We start from the raw sequence: 20,312 nt of genomic DNA on the forward strand, positions 1-20,312 counted from the left end.
GTTTTGTTATAGAAGAAATTATTAATAGTAAACCTGGAAAGGATCAATAGCTCCACAGGTTTAGAAGTATGTGTACCATGTCATGGAAAGAAAGGTTGCTGGGAGAACTTGACCGGCGTTACATAGCCCTGTTATGTAAGTTCCAAGACTACAATTTAATTGCATGGGACTCTTAGTTTCTAAAACAAATGACAACGTGAACTTGTTGTGAACATTATAGACCCATCAATCTTTCCATTTTTATAAATTATTTAATATTGATAATGGCTAATTTCAACTTGATTAGTGTCTTTTCCATTGTCGTACACAATTTGGTAGGTTCTTAATCAATGCTACATTATCTTAATTGTATATCCGAAGCCACTACCTGAAACAATGTATGTAGATGCTTTTTCAATAGGATTTGGGGTATGTCTGTTTATAGGGTACTTATTTTGTGTCTATAGAGATTTTCCAGCTACTGAGTGTGATGTATTTCACCAGATGTTAGATGCATTACTTCCTGCGATAGCACCAAGCTAAAGGTCATACAATGTCACTTCCTTTGATTTAATGGGGTCGAAAGGTCAAGTGATGTTACTTCCTGTGATGTCACCAGGTCAAAGTTTGTGTTATGTCACTTCCTGTGACATCAGGCAGGGGCCTCATGGCATGTGATGTCACTTCTGCTACCCCTGGCATTTTGATGAATCAATGTCCATCCCTCAAGGCTTATTATTTTGCAAATTAAGAATTGCCAATGGATGCCTCCTACCTCAATGAGTAATACAGGAAGTTAATCCCAACCTGCTGCTATCATGTCTGCGTTTACTTGTGGTGACCAGGGGACTCACTGCCGTCTTTGGAAGCAGCAGGATTTGCAATCGATAGAGACGGAGTAGGAGAATTCCTATTACATTTCTTTACTGGCTGTGAGTGGCTGGTGGTGCTGGTGTAGCAATAGAGTACCGGGCCCTAATACAAGAAAAGACAATGGGTCCCCTTGGCTGTCAGTTCCTTAATAAATGTCATAATTTGGCTTCAGTGTAGGGTAACTGCGGGCCATAAACAGAGAAGTGGAACTACAGGTGTGCATCCATGAAGGTATATACAGAATAGCTTAACTGATAGTGCTCACTGACTTAGAAACAAAGACAATGGCACTGCCATCAGTGTTTCTGCCAGGGGCTGCTAACTAAATATGCACCGCGACACATGAAAGCTATTACCCCCTGTGAATGAGGAATACCTCCAAGATAGGAACAGGTGTGGTAGGCTCCTTAGTCATAGTTGTTCGCTCCAGAAAAGCTACCAGTGACAAATCTATAAGCACCTCTTTGCATAAGTTACTTTGTAATATAGGCGAGAACTATGATGACACTATGGGGCATATTATCAAGCACGGCGTTAAAATTATCGCTGCTTTAGCGGTAGAAAACTGCTGCTAAAGCAGCGCTAACGGGCTTGATAATATGCCGCAGAGAATTCCAATAGAAGCCCATGTTGACACCAGAACATGAGCTTCTATGGGAATTCTGGGGCATATTATCAACAAACGGTGTTAAAATTATCGCCGCTTTAGCGGCAGAAAACTGCCGCTAAAGCGGCGATAATGGGCTTGATAATATGCCCTGGAGAATTCCCATAGAAGCCCATGTTCTGGTGTCAACATGGGCTTCTATGGGAATTCTCTGCGGCATATTATCAAGCCCATTATCGCCGCTTTAGCGTCAGTTTTCTGCCACTAAAGTGGCAATAATTTTAACGCCGTTTCTTGATAATATGCCCCCAAATGATTGCTTATTTCTTGTCAAAGACGGTGGTGTGTAAGCGAAAGAGTTCACTGTACAAAAAATAGAAAAATAACCCCGCTGGCAGTATCAGTTCTTGTGTGCTTAGGTGCGTCTGCATATTTCCTCGTAATTTCTGTGTAGGGCTGTTGCTGAATGTGCCTGTCTCAATTAGGTACAATTCCCAACTGCTGTTTGAAGTAATCCATTAAGCAATTCTGCTGCGTTTCTATCTATTTTAAGCCCTTAGCAGGCCACAGATGAGCCTCGGCCGCGCAGAGGCAGTCGGTGTGTACACGTTTATCTCGGAACACCATTCACCAGACCCTGCTTTCACGAGAGAAAAGATGATAAAAATGCACCTGTTCTAGGGGAATTTAACTTTTAATTCAAACAAACCACAAGCGCGAGTAACGACTGTACAAGGAGCCAAACCAATTTCTTAGAGTATGAGGGGAGGCAGGATTTTATTTTACGCAATATACAGATAGGGTTTCTGAAATACCTGGTCGATGAAAATGACTGGTCACTTGGCGACTTGCTCAACACACGGAAAGTACCTTTTAACAGTTCACAACAAACGGAACGCGCTATGAGCGCTTGGTGCACTTCCCTCCACAGTGGTCTCGTCCACACATGGTGTAATAAATACTGGGAGCCTGACGTACGCACCGATATTGGTGACACATTCCTCAACATGGAGTGGCGAGTGCTGTTATTGTGTCTCCTGGCCCTGGCGACCTCTTCACAGGACACAAACAACTCCACCGAGGCACCTTCCGAGCAAGACCTAGAGGTGGCCAAAGGGACAATTGTAGTAAGTTTTTTGCTGGGCCTGTTTTTAGATACTACAACTGTTTATTTGTTCAAATTTACTTGAGTATCCAATCAATTGGGATGTCTGCTGATTCAAAACTGGGCAATTGCTCTCACATTTAACACTGGTGGAAAGATATTTATTGCATTAGGAAAAAGTGAAATTTTAGTCTCTTCCCATTATGGGAGGGATGGGGGGGGTCAAGGTTTGATGCTGGTAGAGTGAGTCTGGGACCTTTTTCGGGCACTGTAATTGACTTGCCCCTTGACAAAGCCCTGCAAACAGGCCAAGAAACAAACATAGTATGTTGGTTGGGAGGCTCGATGGTTCAGCTATGGAAAGCATTGGGATGTGTCACTGAGCAGTCTGCAGTGGCTGGTATTAATTCAAGCATTCTTCCCTTCGCATTGTTGTTTGTTACGGTTGTGGCACAGCCTGCAGTATGCAAGGTTCTACAAAAGACTTTTGATTCTTGCCTTCAGTGCGGGTTGGGATGGATATTTCTCCTTCTCTGTGGGCAAGAAGCAGTGCTGACGACATCATCCCTCTGGCTCATCACAGCGCTTCCTCACTGAGGGTGAGCGCATGTCCAAAGATATGCATCCTCAGCTCCATGAAAAGGACATCATTGTGTTCCTCTCCTGTGGCATCAACAGATCCACTTCCTCATCCTGAACATCCTGCATTGTTTATGTGAAACCAAGAATTCCATGTTGTTGTCTGTGATGGCCTATCTCATTGAGCCTGCTTTGGTTTTTCATTCATGTGTGGTTTTCTGTCTCATGGTTTTGACTTTCTAGGGCATATTATTTAATGCATTAGTATTACTTTCTGTCCAAGGGGTGGAAAGCAAGCTTTGCCCGCCTATTCACTCAAAGTTGTGGACTTATCTTTTGAGATCCATTTTGGACTTTTCTGACTTGGCTGCTTTCGTTTTAGGTCTCGGCTTAAGACGGCGCATGTGCTGACTCGAAAGAGGAATGTTGTATATACTTTTGGGCTTCAGCCCGCCCATTGGCTTCCCCTTTGCTGACTCCATCGTCGCTTTCCTAATCTTTCTCCCCATTTGTCCATGCATGCATACATGCGTCATGCTTCTGTGTTTCACCCTCCCTGAGAGCATGGCCCAATTACTATGATTCATCAAATCCTCCCATTTATTCACCATTTTAGGAACTTATTTTGTCTTTGTTTGAGAGCCCACCTCAAGAGCGGCCTCACTCTGAGCACCGCACCATTGCTGTAAACAGGCCTGTAAACCATGTTCTTATCTCATTTCTTGTCCCGTCCCCCATTCACCCTCCTCTCGGTGTCGCTTTCTCCATCCTGTGCCCCGTGTCTGCATGTCCTGTGCTTCTCTGACTGTAATGGAACAGGCATGTAGATCATGTTCTTATCTTGTTTTTCAAGCCACAGCATATTCTTCAATTACCAGGAGAGCATTTGCGGGGGAAGAGTGTGAAAGTCAGCAATCCCCTCCATGGTCTCCACTGCCTTGCATGGTCATGTGACAGATTCGTTTCAGCTGAGATGGTTACAAAAAACGGGAACATTTCATAATGAGCTCGCTGGTTACTAATAAAACAGGCTGAAGAAAGGGCTTGTTTCAGTTCACTGGATGGTCATGGTAAAACGCCACATGCCACCAACTGCACTCCTAGGCGCTGGAGAGCATCTGTATAGTAAGCATTTAGAATACAGCGCACAGTACATAAGCAAGCATGTGCTTTTTTTATGTTGCAGAATTTCAGGTTAAAAGAAAATGATCATCAAAAGGCTTAATGCAAGATGAAATAAATAAAGGTATTTTCAAACGATGGCATCCCGCCTTTGAGATGTAGGTTCGGTAATGTTCCAAGCACCTGATCCAGCGCAAGACTGGAAAATGGGGAAAAACATATACCAATACTTTCCCACAATCAATAATCAATAAGCAATTTACAAGCAATAATCACCAAACCAAAACAATAAAAACCATAACTCTGCTACCAGAAAAACTGCATCCAGCGCAAGACTGGGAAATGGGGAACAACATATACCAATACCCTCCCTGCGTCGCAGACCCAACGTCACACTAGCTCATTCACACACGCAGTCATTGGTGGAGCCCATAACACCAACACTCACACGTCTCTTTCATGAGTCTGCACACACAGGAGGGATGAGTAATTCAAGCACTCAACATGTGGGGGAAACCTTATAACCTATAGGGAGAGAAAAGTTATTTTACAAAATATACATTAACATTCTTCACCTATAGATCCTTAATCCTAAACATCAAGGCACTCCACCCACCTGGTCAATGGACCAATTTAGTTGGATTGGTTGATGGTGATTTAGAACCAGCTAAAACACATTTTAAGACTCAGAATCCTTATTTTTCTTAATAAACCACAAACTCATATTTCTTATTATTCAATATTTGTTTATCTAAAATTTCATACTGACTTATTATTTGCATTTATCTCATCAAAGTTTAGAATTTCTAGATTAATTCAAGTAAAACGCGGAACATCATATTTACCTAATCTGGCTATTGAAGTCCTCTAATTCATTGGATCTGCATAACCAAATTTTGTCGTAAAGCTCAAAGTTCTTTGCTCAGCACGTTACAGTCCCAATTTCTCAAAGAACCAAAAATCGTGCAAGCATCTATCATAGCCCGTGGATTTTAGAAAAGATTTGCAGTCATCAAGCGGTCGGGCAGCATCTGGATCATCAGGAAAGGCGTTACGAACAAAGTCATGAAAGGAAGATATGGAAGAGCAGCCACGCAACCTCCTCTCCCTATTCTACTACCCCTTTTATAATAATATGAAGTAAAGAAGATACATTTTTACATTTTAGAACAGTTGTGATTGGCTGGTCAAGATCATCCCACTTAATTTTCCAGATTTTCAGTACAGTTCGAGGGGTGAGATCATTGGTCAGTGAAAAGTCAGCTTGTTCCGGTTTACTGTAAGGTTGATTGTTCTCCTGTCTTGGCAGATGTCCCGTTCTACATCCTTGACCACGGACATGTAGTACAGAGGTCGCTACGAGGTTTAGGAGATTGCTTGCACATGCACAGCTCACTCCGCGCCTCATGAGACAGTGGCCACTTCGGCGTGTCGTGACAGCGGCCATTTTCGATTTAGACCCACGTGCCAACTTAAGCAAAACAAACACAAAAGAGTAATTAATACATAAAAAAAAAGAATCTAATGTTAACTCCATACTAATCCCTCTATGTGCCATCTATCTAGCATATAGCAACATTTAAAGCAATTATATTCCCCTTTTCGATCCAATCAGGAACGCAAACATCACAAAAGCAACATATATCATGCAGTATTCTATTATCACATATACTATTGTTAATATGCGTACAGATTTTAGTTATAAATGTTATTTAGCCATGCAAATTGCAAATCCCACGTGTAGCTTAAGTTTTAATAATGTTGATTAGTATACATGCAAAACACATTTAATAATATTATAATTAATAGATTATATCATTAGTATTTTCATGTAAAAATAGAGGAGGTATACAAAATTTTGCACTACCTGCTCCATCAATCCAAGAAAATTCACATTACTCAGATTTTGAAAATGCAACCTACCAGGGGCACCAAAGAGGCACTTTGCACGTGCACATTCTCTAAGCCCTGTGTGGTCCATAATGCCAACAGTGGTATAAAGTAATACAATACTATTACATATCACTTTAAAGCTGACATATCCAAGTACTGCAATAATTCGTAACTGTTTAATTTTATCAACCTCAGAACATCCAAATGCCGAGTTAGCCCTGCTAGGATCCAGCCATGTGACCCAATGATACCAGTATGGTGGCCTAATGAGCTGGCTTAGCACTTTCTTCCAATGGCTTCAACATCTAGGTGGTCGATGTAAATCTATTTCACTGACTGGAAGGGAGGTGTGATCTGACTATACCAGGTTTATGTCAAACCAGATAGACACAACAGTGACCCACAAAACACAATGTAGTAGGAAGAGGTAATAGATTTAATAAAGGATTCCTGAATTTGAATCCACTCATGCAATGATCTCTGCATGTTGATGATTGTTGGCCGTGATACTTCTAGCCAGTCGGATAGCTCAGTGGGTTGACTGCCTGCAGTAGGCATGTGTATGCAACATGCAAGTCAAAAGTATTAATTGCAGTGGGGCCGACAGTGCCTTCTCTTCTTGAGAGATGAACAGAATAGATATCATGATATTACTAGGTAATTTTGGCAGCACTCGTTAAAGGGAATTGACACATTTCATATGATGTTTTGCTCTCTATCAAGTGGTAAATTTAGTTTGGGATGCCTTGTTCATGGATGCCCGTGGTTACACAAAGGAGTAACGGCACATCAGCTGTGGGCGCTTCGGTGCTGCATCTCCCTGAGGAAAACTTACCATTGGGCCATGCAATGCTGAAACACATTGACAAAGCCAATAGCTCTCGCATTGTCGAGACCAACTGGCTTTGCCAATGCAATACTACTGCAATCCATCCTGTGGCCTCCCCAGTGTACAGTTTAGCTAAGAAATGGTGAGAAGGTGTATCCCCTCTCTCACCAATTCCCTCTTCTTTGATAATTCTTTCTGTACCTTTTCTATCTCCGCTCCCATCAGATAATGTGCAAGAGGTTGGACTCAGAGAGGGGGGACTTCTTTTCACATGCAGTATTTAGTAATTGCTTATGCTTTGTTGACACTCAGTGTCCAGGTTCATGCAGTAGGGCCATGTGCACGTATATAGTAGATGTCTGCTACCATATTTTGCTGTTGATGCTGCTCCACTATGGTCTACAGGTATTTTTTCATTTAGGCCACAGTGCCCTGCTAGTGCTAGAGGGGGGAATATTTATTTCAGAGTGAGCCAAAAGGCATGTTATGAATGCATGCATTGTAATTTTTTTTTATAAACACATTTTTATTGTTTTGCTAAAGGTAAAACAGGTCACATTGATAACTTTCAAGAAGCCACAATCGGTGGCCGAATAAATCACAGGTGTGTACATAGCAGCAGTCAACATCACATACAATAGAAACAATATTATTATGACATCCACAGCGTTACAGCGGGCCAACGCTCATGACCCCAAACCATTTGCTCCAAATTCTAGCATGTTTGGCAGGGCACCCTCACGCTTCGTAGAAAGGTTTCTCCTGCTGCACACACAAGTCCATTGAGATATTATCAGGGGCTTGGAGGCCTTCCAGTGAGCTGCAATGTCACGCTTAGCAACCCAACCAGCAGGGCTGTTCAATAGAGGGTATGGTCTGCATGGGAACCCCAATACCATCGATCACTCCCTGGAGGATCAATAATGGGGACAATTCTATCTCAGTGTGTAAGATGTCAGAAAGTTCAGCAATCACCATTTCCCAGGACTGCACTTAGATGGGACAGGACCACGTCATGTGAAAAAGTCTTGATTCCACCTCATGCATATGTAATCCATCTCCAGGCACTCCCTGCCCCTCTGTCTGTATACAGATACAATACAATACAATACAATACAATACAATACAATACAATGAATACTGCGTGATTCTATGACTGCAGGGGTAGTACATAAGTAGTGCCTGTGTGATTCCATGACTACAGGGGTAATATCTGTGGGATTACTGGAGTACACAGCAAGTGAGTGGGTGACTTTATAACTGCATGAGTACTGCTTGGGTGTTGCAGGAGTACTGAGGGAATGCCTGAGTGATGAGAGGAGTGCAAAGATAGTGCCTGGATAATTGAACCAGTGTATAACTAATGCATTGGTGATTGCATGACTGCAGAGGTAATGTCTGGGGGATTAGAGGAGTACATAGGTAATGTCTGGATGATTGCATGAGTTAAGGGATAATATCTGGGGGATTGTAAGAGTACATAGGAAGTGCCTGGGTGATTTTATAACTGCATAGATACTGCCTAGCTGATTAGAGTACTATTGTGGTAGTGCCTCAGTGATTGGAGGAGTGTAAAGGTAGTGCCTGGGTGACTTTATAAGTGCATGTGCACTGGCTAAGTGATTGGAGGAGTGCATAGATCCTGAGAGGGTGATTTTATAAATGCATGTGTACTGCCTGGGTGATTGGAGTAGTACAGCAGTAGTACCTGAGTGATTGGAGGAGTGCAATATCCTGAGTAGTAGCAGAATACTGAAACTGCAGCACAAAAGTCAGGCCTATGACATGGTGTACACTTTTGTACTGCAGCTTCAAAATTCTGTAACTACTCAGGATGCTGGGCGTACTCAAAACAAAGCATAAAAGCTCACATGAGTCTATTATAAATCTCACCATATTCCTTAAACTATACATGCATATATGCCTACCTTTTGAAATCATCATCATATATAACAGAAATAAACAAATAGACTGAACTTTACATTTCAAAGACACACTTACGTTTCTGCAGTGTATTTCAAGTGTACCTTTCCCCAGATTCATACAAAGTAGCCTAAATAGTAATCCCTTCTCCCAACATGTCTTAAAACTCACTTTTATTCTACAGCTTCACCATCCTACGAATATTGGGCATAGTCAAACATAAAGCAGCAACCTATCACATGTCTCTACCATAACTCTAACCATATTCCTAAAAGCATGCATGCTTCTATCTATACCTATTGCCAAAAGCATTACACATATTAGAATACATGTGCAAGTAGAAACATAACCACACTTACAAGACCATAAAGGCCTTAAAACTTGACAGACTACACTTAACATTTCAAACACACCTAGATTTATTCGGCAAATTTCAAGTGAACTTTTACACAGACTCTTATAAGGTACCATTATCAATAATTCCTCTCCCAACATATCTTAAACATCACTTTTCTACTACTACTGCTTCACTATTCTAGTACTAATCAGCTATTGAGCATAGCTAACAGCAAAGCAACCCTTCACTTATCTTTGATGAAAGTCTCCCCATATTTATAAAAGCATGTATGCATATGTCTGTACCTTTTGATAGCAGCATCATATATAAAAGTAATACACAGATAAATGTATACCTGTGTTTTATACAACTATCATGTTCAGACGCATAACACATACCATAATATATGAGCAAGTAGACACATATCTCAGTCACAACACCATCCACAGCTCAAAACTTCACTGACTACACTTCACTTTTCAAACAGACACTGAAAATTATGCAGTATATATGAAATATACCTTTCCACACTTACCCAAATACAAAGCAGGAAGCCTTCACATGTCTTTACTAAAAGTTGCACCATATTCCTAAAAGCATTCATAATAATCCACATTTGTAAAGCGCGAACAATCACCCATAAGGGTCTCTAGGCGCTGGGGGCCGTCAGGAAGATTAAGCGAGCTATTGTCCAGTGTCACATGGTGCTGGGCTCATCTGCCGCCGGCGATCGAACCGTGAGCCCCCGGGTTCCGGAGTCAGTCACCCTGGCTGCTGCGCCACACTTCTTCCCTATTCATGAATATGTCTGTGCGATAACACTATCCAAACCTTAAAAATTAACATAACAAACTTCCAATTTCAAGCAAACAACAAAAATGATGTGCCATATTTTAGCTGTACCTCTCTAGAAACTTTAAAAAAAGAAACCTAATCACTAATACCTTATGTCACCATCTTTTAAACCACACTATTATGCTACATCTCCACCATTCCACTACTACTCACAGTCTTGAGCCTACCACATAAAAAGAAACAACACCTCTTTGTTATACATCATGCACCTTCAAATGAATAAGACATATGAAAATATATATACAAGTAGAGACGTACTTGAGACAGAAGTCCATGCACACCTTAAAACTTGACAGACTCCTTCTCGAATATTAAATCAACACCTAAAAGTATGCGGTATAATACAAATGTACATATCCACACAATAAAACAAACTACCATAATCATTAATCCATCTTCTAATATACACCTATTACTATACAACATCTATTTCAAACAACATTTAACTACAATAAAACAAACTACAATACACATCTCTACATTTAATAAAATATTTCAATGATCACAGTTCATCAATAATTTTTAAAGATTAAAAATAAACCTAATACATAATACACCTCACAAATGTATAACTCACCTTCCAAATTGATTAGTAGAATAGAAAATATCACAAACTCATAAAAGATTTTCTTATGCACACAATCAATGTAATGCACCACTCTCAGCAAGGTAAAACCAGTAATGGCAAACTTTCCCTCTCTTTCTCCACACAAATACATGTAAGTAACAAATCACATTTCTTCCTACCTTATTTCAAATTATAAAACACATTTCTATTGGTTAGACATATTAACCCTTACCAACTGACTTCTAAAAGTGCCCAAACTGGTTCTGGAATTTTGTGGAGTCGCGACTCCACCGTGCACCAACGCGGTGGAGCCGCGAATCCATACGGGAGTTCAAAAATGTATTACAAATAAAATGACCACTATTTTTTACGAACACACCACTTCTAAAGATAGTACTGACTTGGGAAATTATACTTTAATAACATATCACTTATATATAAATGACAATTTCACATTTTAAGTCCAGAGTTAAGTTTCAACCTTTCCCCCATTCTGCTTAATGCCAGTTTCCATAGTAACAGTTCATGGAACATTCAAATGAACAAACAGGTCGCAAGTTCACCATATTTTCAAGTTCAGCACACAAGGTTACAAATACAAACAGCAGGTGTGGTTGACTTTTGCAAAATATGAGCTTATTCTATCTACTGTACCTTTCAAACAATTTTTACTAACCAATAACGAACATGCTTTTTAAAGAAAATAACACGCATCCTATTTTTGCGTGCAAAATGTTCTTAAACAGCCAATCAATTCTCTACTTTTTTTTAAAACAGCATCTTGTCCACCATTTTAGATACCTCTCATTCTACCAACTGACTACCTCAGCTACATACATCTTTTCATTACTTCCAGACATCCCTTCCAGATGCTTACAGTATGGATTGCTGGACACAGCTATGTTTTCTGGTGCAAAAGGTATGCTGAATGCAGAGGTATTGACAAAGACCTAGCTTTGCAAAATGTGGATATCAAATGGATTGCACAGAAAGGATTAAAGTGGCACCAATTGATGCCTTTGGTTAAAGCCTTTTTGCATCTCCAGCCCCCTGACCTCATAATTGTGCACTGTGGTGGCAATGACCTAGGCACATTGACTGGGGTAGGTCTGGAAATGCTAATGAAGGACACCTTTGCACAACTGATGTTGCTTTCACTTCAAGCTGTCTCTGTATACTCTAATATATACCAAAGACAGAAATGGAAGTGGTCAAATCAATTCTGTCCATAGATTGAGAAAGCTAGCAAAAATGTCAATAAAGGTGTTTCTGCTTACCTCAGAGACCATAGGATGGGCTTCATCTATAACAACAATCTACATTTTGATATGGATGACATCTACAGAAGTGATGGGGTACACTTCACAGATCAGGGGAACAGAGTCTTTCTCAACAACCTAAAGCTGTGCTTTCGCACTCACATGTAGCTACAACAAACTCATAATGAAAACAAGGGCTCGTTTTGGAGCCACCCTATAACATAATAGTAAATATAATATTTTTTAAACATTCATATTTTTAAATTGTGCATTCGCGCACCCAAAGCAAATCTGCAAAAGCATGAATTCAATGTACTACAACACAATACACTTTTCAAATTGAACTATTAATTTTTTATTTTATATATTTTTAACAACTCCAACAATTGTAATCTTGTCATTAACTTCAATCACAGTAACTCTTTAAAACAACTTCACAAATACAACAGTACCTTCTAAATTATATACTATTTAATTATTTATTTAAGGTGAATTCGCGAATCCAACGTGACGTTACATGGGGGGCTGCACTGAGAGCAACGTTGGGGTTGCGACATCAAACTCAAAAGAAAAAAAAATGCCCCACTTCCATTATTCACTATTCGCCCCGGGGACCCTATCCCCCAGGGCCTGCCACCATTTGGTTTTTTTTTAAATAAGGAGGGGGTCCGCGTGGCCCCCCTCTTCAGGCCAATAATGGTACCGGGGACCCCATCCCCCGCGGCATTGCCTCTTTTCTAATAACAAAATTTACGGAAGGGGGACTACATGGCCCCCCTTCCCAGGGCCACTTTTGGCCCCGGAACCCCATCATCCGGGGCCTGGCCTCAGCATAGGGGACCGTGGGGGGAGCTCCAATGCCCCCATGGTCCTTGCCGGTTCCCCGCCTCCAGCGGGAGCCGGCATTGCTTTTGAGCAAGGGGAGCTGCTAAAATGCAGCTCTCCTTGTCGAACAGCAATTCTGCTTTGGTTTTTGGAGGCTTCCAAGAAGCCAAGCAGTGTTTGCTATGGCAGGGCGAGAGCCATGTAGCTGCCCTGCCATACCAAACAGCAATGTCCTAGGGGTGGGCACTCTGGGACATTGCAGGACCCGACCCTGTGGGGTGGAGGTCCCCAGGGCCATTGAGGGCTCAAGGAGGGGGGCCTCGCATCCCCCCCTTCATCAAAATAGCCCCGGGGAAGTGGTGCTCCCCGGGGCTTGGGGTGGCCCACGAGGCCCCCACCTCAATAATCAACAAAGCCCCGGGGAGGTGCTGGTCCCCGGGGTTGGGGGGCCTGCGAGGCCCCACAAAAATAATTAATGACAGCCCCAGGGAGGTGGCAGTCCCCGAAGCTTGGGGGGCCTGATAATTAATCAAAGCCCCTGGAAGGTGGCGGTCCCTGGAACTTGGGGGGGCTCGCGAGGCCCGGCAACAAAAAATGTAAATGCCCTGGGGAGGTGGCGGCCTCCGGGGCTGTGGGGGCCCCTGCTGGCCCCCGCGGGCCCCTGCTATTTAATTGTGCATTGCCCCTTGGGAGCTGGCCCACCCGGGGCTTATGGAAAATGAAGCACAGGAGACCACGCCTCGTTATTTTAAAAAACATTCTCAGCTGGATTCGTGCACCCAGCACCACTTCCGCAGAACAACCACAAAACCTTTTTTTTTTTGGCCCTGGGGGTCCTTGTAGGGGTCAGGGTGTTTCTACCATGACCCCTTTCCTACATTTACACCCTTTTTGTACCTTTTTGATATGACTCGGTTCTACCGAGTCAAAAAATGGCTGCCAACACACTCTGGTTTGGAGTGTTGGCAGCCAATAAGAATTAAACTTGTGCTCGGGAATGGATTCTGAACCAAGAGCTACCTTTTTACCAAATTTGGTGTAATTCCGTTCAGCAGTTCGGGCTGTAGCCTGTTCCAAAATTCCTATAGAAATTAACATGGGGAAAATGCGTTTTCCCCATGCTTTGTGGTTTTACCTTCAGGCAGTTCTGGCCTTTCGCTCAACATCATTTTGCTTGCTGATATTTTTTACCCTCTACTTGTATTACTAAAAGAGAAACTCCAATTCCCTGAATGTAGGTGCCTGGAGGCATTACACTTATAATGGAAGCTCTCGGCAGCTGCACTTCACCCCAGAATCAAGGGACATACAAGACCGAGGTTCTGCATTGTGGATGGAACACTGCAAGGTGAGGGTGTGCTATATGTGTTCCTTATTGCATGCATGGACACAAAAGAAGAAGTTACAGCAAATCCTTAACACCAGATATGGATAACGAAGACTGGGTGTCTGTCAATGTTCTTCACTGTATTGTGTGATCAGCACAAACGCCCAGTATTTTACTTGTCTGTTCTTAACCAGTGATTAGTATTATCAAAAGACACCTACAATCAATCCCAGCTTTTTTAGCAATATCATTTTGCGCGCTGGTACTGACAGACCTGGCAAAACAATGGTAAAACTTAAACTACACAACGAAAAGTGCTGAATCACCCATGGCTCATGGTAAAATGCTTTAGACTTTCTCTCTTGCACTGTTTAAACTCACCCAGGCCTGAACAGAAGCTACTTTGGGGTAGTGGCAAGTCAAAACTCATACAAAACCTGTCGACATTCGGACATTGTAAGTTTAGTCATTAAGCTTCTAAGAAGTGTGGACCTTTCCCATTTAGAAGGTGAGCATTGAACAGTTTCATCTCATGCCTCTTGCTTCTGACTAATAACTGAAATATGGTCTTTAGCGCTTCATCATTAGCCCCTCACGGCCCTGGTCGCACCTCACTGCCATGGTCTGGTTCAGTGCTCACGAACATCATCCATTCCCAAGACGTCTCTGTTAACTCCTACACTGATGAAACCCAACTCATCCTCTCCCTGACGGACAAGACAACCACCACCAGGACCAACTTCACCAACTGCATGACCATGGCCGCAGACTGGATGCAAACCAACTGCATGTAGCTCAGAGGTACCTGTCTTTGGCATTAAGACCTTCCAATGGGACTCCACCTGGTGGCAGTCACAACTAAGACTAACACCCACAGACCACACAAGAAATACAGGGATCATCCTAGATGACAAGCTCAACATGACTGCTCAAGTCAATGCAGTGTGCATCTCCTGCTTCCACATCCTACGTTTTGCTATAAAGATCTTTAAATGGTTGTCTCAGAACACCAGAAGGACCATCACCCAATCACTCATACCAGCAGGCTGGACTATCGCAACACTCTCTATGCCGGAATATCCAAACAACTTCTACACAGACCCCAGACCATCCTGAATGAATGCATGACGATACTTAGCATGCCATTACTACGCATGCTTTTAGTGTGATGTTTTTACATCGCAAATGCCATTAGTACGCATATTATTACTCTGCTTACCATTACTTCGCAAAAGCATTAAAAATATAATAAATGTATTTTAAAGCGCAGACCATTACTTTGCATACCACTACTACGCGTACATGGACTATTTTTAATAATTTTCAAATAAAATAACCTAACCTTAAACCCTAACACACTACCCCCAACATGACACCCTACACTACATAAACACCACTACAATACCCTAAACCCTAAATCACTACCCCAGCACGACCCCCCGAACCCCACTCCTGTCCCTACACTCATCCACTACCCAGCACGACCCCCTACACTTCCCTAAACCCTAAATCACTACCCTACAGTACACATGCACCACAACACTACCCTAAACCCTAATACACTACCCCCAGCACAACCCCCTACACTACACAAGCCTAATACTCTACCCCAGTACAACCCCCGACCCCCACTCCTGTCCCTACACTCCAACACTACCCAGCACGACCCCCGACACTACCCTAAACCCTAAAACACTAACCTACACTACACATACACCACAACACTACCCTATGTTAAGTTATGTTATGTTAAGTGTTGCTTATAAAGCGCACTGACACCGAAGCTTCCTGGCGCTGGTAGACAGAACAAAGTGAGGGGGAGGTAGAGGAACAGAGTCTACGTGGGGGTGGGAAAGAAGTAAGTTTTTAGCCTTTTCCTAAATTTGAGAAAAGAGGAGCAAGATTTAATAGAGGAATGGAGGAGGTTCCAGAGCCCGGGGGCTAGGTGAGAGAACCGGCGTCCGCCGAATCTCTTAGTTTTGCTCCTGGGGGTGATCAGCAAGTCGCGGTGGGCAGATCGAAGATTACGTGTGGGGCAGTAAGGGCGGATGGTAGATTTTAGGAAAGCAGGGGAAGGGCAATGAAGTGCCTTAAAGGTGAGACAAGCCACCTTAAAGGCAGCCCTTCGCTCAACCGGGAGCCAATGCAGGTTCGTAAGCAAAGGTTTAGCTGATTGCCATCTGGGTGTTCCATGGATCAGGCGGGCAGCCTGGTTCTGAACGATTTGAAGGCGTTGAGTCAGGTATTGTGGCAAACCGTGGTAGATGGCATTGGAAAAATCCAAACGGGAGAGTACCAGCGAAATGACAGTTTGGGTGAGTGCTGCCGGGGGGAGATGGTGGCGGATTTTGCGGATCCTCCGAAGTTGGAACATACAGGAGGAAACCACCGCTCCCACCTGAGCACTAAGAGAAAGCTCGGTGTCGATAATGACACCCAGACTTTTTACTGATTTTGCTGGGACAGGGGGGGAGCCAAACTCTGGAGGTCAGAACTGTGGACCCCAGTAGGTGGCACTGAGTCCGGGAAGTAGGAGCTCAGTTTTACCGGGGTTCAACTTTAATTGGTTCTGGTTCATCCAGAGTTGGATATGGGTCATGGCTCCATGAAAAGTTGTGATGGCATTAGGTGAATTAAGGGGGAAAATGATTTGGAGATCGTCAGCATAGTTATAGGTGACGATGTCCCATTTCAGAAGCGATTGAATGAGTGGCCGGAGGTAAAGATTAAAGATAAGCGGGGAGAGGGAAGAGCCTTGGGGGACACCACAGGATGTGAGAGGTTTTTTTGCAGTGTAAGGACCAAGGCGGACCGCCTGTGTTCTCCCTGTGAGGAAAGACCTGACCCACTCAAGAGCAACGCCCTGGATGCCCGCCTGTCCGACACGGTGGAGAAGGATGTCATGGTCCACCGTGTCGAACGCGGCCGACAAGTCCAGTAAGACGAGGGCTTGGGGGTTTCCCGCGTCCGCGTTGCCTCTGAGTGTGTCAAGGACTGCCAGAATAACAGCTTCTGTAGAATGGGCGGGTCTGAAGCCGGCCTGGGTAGGTACAAGATAGCCGGAGGATTCAATGAACCCGGACAGGCAGCGAGTGACATGGGCCTCCATGAGTTTAGAAAAATAGGGGAGAAGAGAGATGGGGCGGTAGTTCGATGGCTCCGTCATGTCGGCGCCAGGTTTTTTTAGTAAGGGTACAAGGATAGCTTCCTTGAGGGAAGTGGGGCAAATGCCGCTGCTGAGGGAGCTATTAAGTAGATGTAAAATACTGTCAGGTAGATTAAGACATATGTTCCGCAGAACGGACGGCGGGCAGCAGTCATTTGGGGAGCCAGATTTTACGCGAGTGGCCAGTTCCGCCAAAGAAGAGGAGTCTAAAACCGGGAAAGAAGTGAAGGACAGGGGATTATTGAGGGAGTTATCCAGTAGTGGCAGTTGGTGGAGTCAGGAAATTGATTTTTTGATAGTGGAAATTTTTTCTAGAAAGTACGAGTTCAAGGTGTCACAGGCCTCCTGCGTGGGAGTCTGGGCTGGTAGGGTCCTATCATCTGTGGTTAACTCGTTCATAACTCTGAACACCTCCTTAGATTTATTAGCTGCCTGAGATATCCTACTGGCGAAGTGTTCGGTTTTAGCTAAACGAATAGCTATTTTAAATTCTTTGCGAGCGGTCAGATAAGATTGTTTGGCTAGGTCAGAATAATCGTGTCTCCAGATGCGTTCCAGCTGGCGTGTTTTAAGTTTCCGGGCTTTGAGGTCGTCGGAGAACCACCTGTGAGAGTTCCTGTGTTTGGTACAGGGAAATTTGGCCAGAGGGGCAAACAAATCGCTGGCCGACTCGAGCCAGGTAGCCACTTTTTGTTCCAGCCCGTCCATGTCGGTGGAGTCAGAAATAACCGGGGAGGAGTCAGCCAGGGCAGTTAGAAATCCCTGGGAGTCATATGAGCTCCATTTACGGGCATGGCCGCCGGCCATCAAGGGAGCGGGGGTCTGAGCAGCAACCGTGATGATAGTGTCTACCAAATGATGGTCGGACCAGGCACACGGACGTATGTCTGGTGGGGACAGCTCCAGGTTGCAGGTCCAGATCTGGTGCAAGACGTGTCCCTTGATATGAGTAGGTTGGGAGACGTGTTGGACAAGGTTCAGGCTTTTAAGCGTCTCAAAAAGCTCAGTGGCATGAGAGCCGGCGTGGCTGCCGCCGAACCAGTAATTCAGGTCGCCGAAAATGGCGAGATGGGAATGCGATATAAGAAGGGAGGATAGTTGTTCACTAAGAGTGGCGGAAAAAGATGGCATGGGATATGGGGGCCGATATAGTAAAAGAAGAGTGAGGGGATCAACATCCGTCTGCACGTTAATAATTAGGTTCTCCACCTCAAGTAGAGGAAGGGAGTATGAAGATATGGATTTAAGGCGCTTAGAAATAATGGCCGCCACCCCACCACCAGGCCGATCGCCAGGGCGGTCTGCGCAGAGGATGTAGTAGTCGGGGGGAGGGCTGCCAGGATGTCCGGCATGGACTCTGATGTGAGCCATGTTTCTGTGAGTAAAAGCATATCGGGGTTCGAGCTAGTTAACAGGATAAAAATATCCTCAGAGTGCTTCACCAGTGAGCGGGTGTTAAGGTAAGATACCTTGAGGAATGTGGTGCTCGCTGGTGCCAATGTTCGGGGTGTGCAGCCTTTGAGGAGGGGTTGGTTGGGGCGCATGAGGCCCGCCGACATAATGCGATGTAAAGCCATAGGAAGTGGTGAAATTGCAGTGTGCTGAAAGTCCCTGAGTGCCTGGGGGGAATATGTAATAGGCAAAGCGGGATGGCATGCCCTCAGACCCGTCCTGGCGCGGACGGGCGCAGACGGGCTTGCCTTTGGCGCGCCTTCGGCGCGCCGCCGGCGCGCCCGCTGCGCCCGTCCGCTGCGCGGCCGTGGGAGGCACATGGTTTATGTAAGTGAAGAGCAGGAAGGGGCGTGGCCCGTGATGAAGGGGGCGTGGCCTGACCAGGCTTCCCCAGAATGACGTGGCAGTGAATGGCGGCCCGCAACAGCGTTCAGATCGGCTGTGCGGGGGAGGGGAAGTAGCGAGAGTGTTGCCAAAGGTTTAATTTTTAAAAGTACACAAATAATACACCATAAAATACAGATTTCTGCGTGCTCGTTCGTTGTCCCGGCTTTCCGCCTCAGGAGTTCGGTCTATCTGCCGGCGCCTGTGAATTGGCGCGTTATAAGGCGGGGGTGGGTGTGGCCCGTGATGAAGGGGGCGTGGCCTGACCAGGCTTCCCCAGAATGACGTGGCAGTGAATGGCGGCCCGCAACAGCGTTCAGATCGGCTGTGCGGGGGAGGGGAAGTAGCGAGAGTGTTGCCAAAGGTTTAATTTTTAAAAGTACACAAATAATACACCATAAAATACAGATTTCTGCGTGCTCGTTCATTGCTCCCGGCTTTCCGCCTCAGGAGTTCGGTCTATCTGCCGGCGCCTGTGAATTGGCGCGTTATAAGGCGGGGGGGCGTGGCCCGTGATGAAGGGGGCATGGCCTGACCAGGCTTCCCCAGAATGACGTGGCAGTGAATGGCGGCCCGCAACAGCGTTCAGATCGGCTGTGCGGGGGAGGGGAAGTAGCGAGAGTGTTGCCAAAGGTTTAATTTTTAAAAGTACACAAGTAATACACCATAAAATACAGATTTCTGCGTGCTCGTTCGTTGCTCCCGGCTTTCCGCCTCAGGAGTTCGGTCTACCCTAAACCCTAAAACACTACCCCCAGCATGACCCCCTACACTACACATACACCACAATACAACCTACACTGCAAAAGCACACTACATCCCCCTTACCTCACTCTCCTCGTGGTTCCTCTCTCCTCCTGGGACTTTCTTCACGTTGTCTCCGAGGGGCGGTGCACGTCGTTGTGAGGAAACAGCCTCAGTTTCCTTACAACGACATGGATCTTTTTTTTATTAAGTTCTTTAGTGCATACCATTACAACGCATGTGTTGTAACAACGCTTGCGATGTAGCAACTTGTGTACTAATGGTACGCATTGTAACATCGCAAGCGTTGTAACGCTTGCGAAGTAATGGTATGCGCAGTTGCAGCCGCGCACTAAAGGCTGTTTACCATCCTGAATACCACTGTAAGACGCATACTCGACTTCCTATGCTGCACCCAGATCACACAGCACCTCATTATGCTTCACTGGCTCCCCATTCACAAGCGCAACCAACTAAAACTTCTC

At 44.5% G+C, this 20,312-nt stretch overlaps 1 protein-coding gene across 1 annotated transcript in view; it reads left to right on the forward strand.

Moving 5' to 3' along the window:
* Positions 1–2,432: 2,432 nt before the first annotated feature.
* Positions 2,433–20,312, forward strand: part of LOC146784191 (selenoprotein M-like) — a 57,011-nt gene continuing 39,131 nt past the window's right edge. Inside the window, exon 1 of the mRNA XM_085633272.1 lies at positions 2,433–2,586. The gene's annotated coding sequence lies outside the window, so the exon portion shown is untranslated. The remainder of the gene's footprint in view (positions 2,587–20,312) is intronic.

This window comes from Triturus cristatus, chromosome 11, assembly GCF_964204655.1.
Source record: "Triturus cristatus chromosome 11, aTriCri1.1, whole genome shotgun sequence".
Taxonomy (NCBI): Eukaryota; Metazoa; Chordata; class Amphibia; order Caudata; family Salamandridae; genus Triturus; species Triturus cristatus.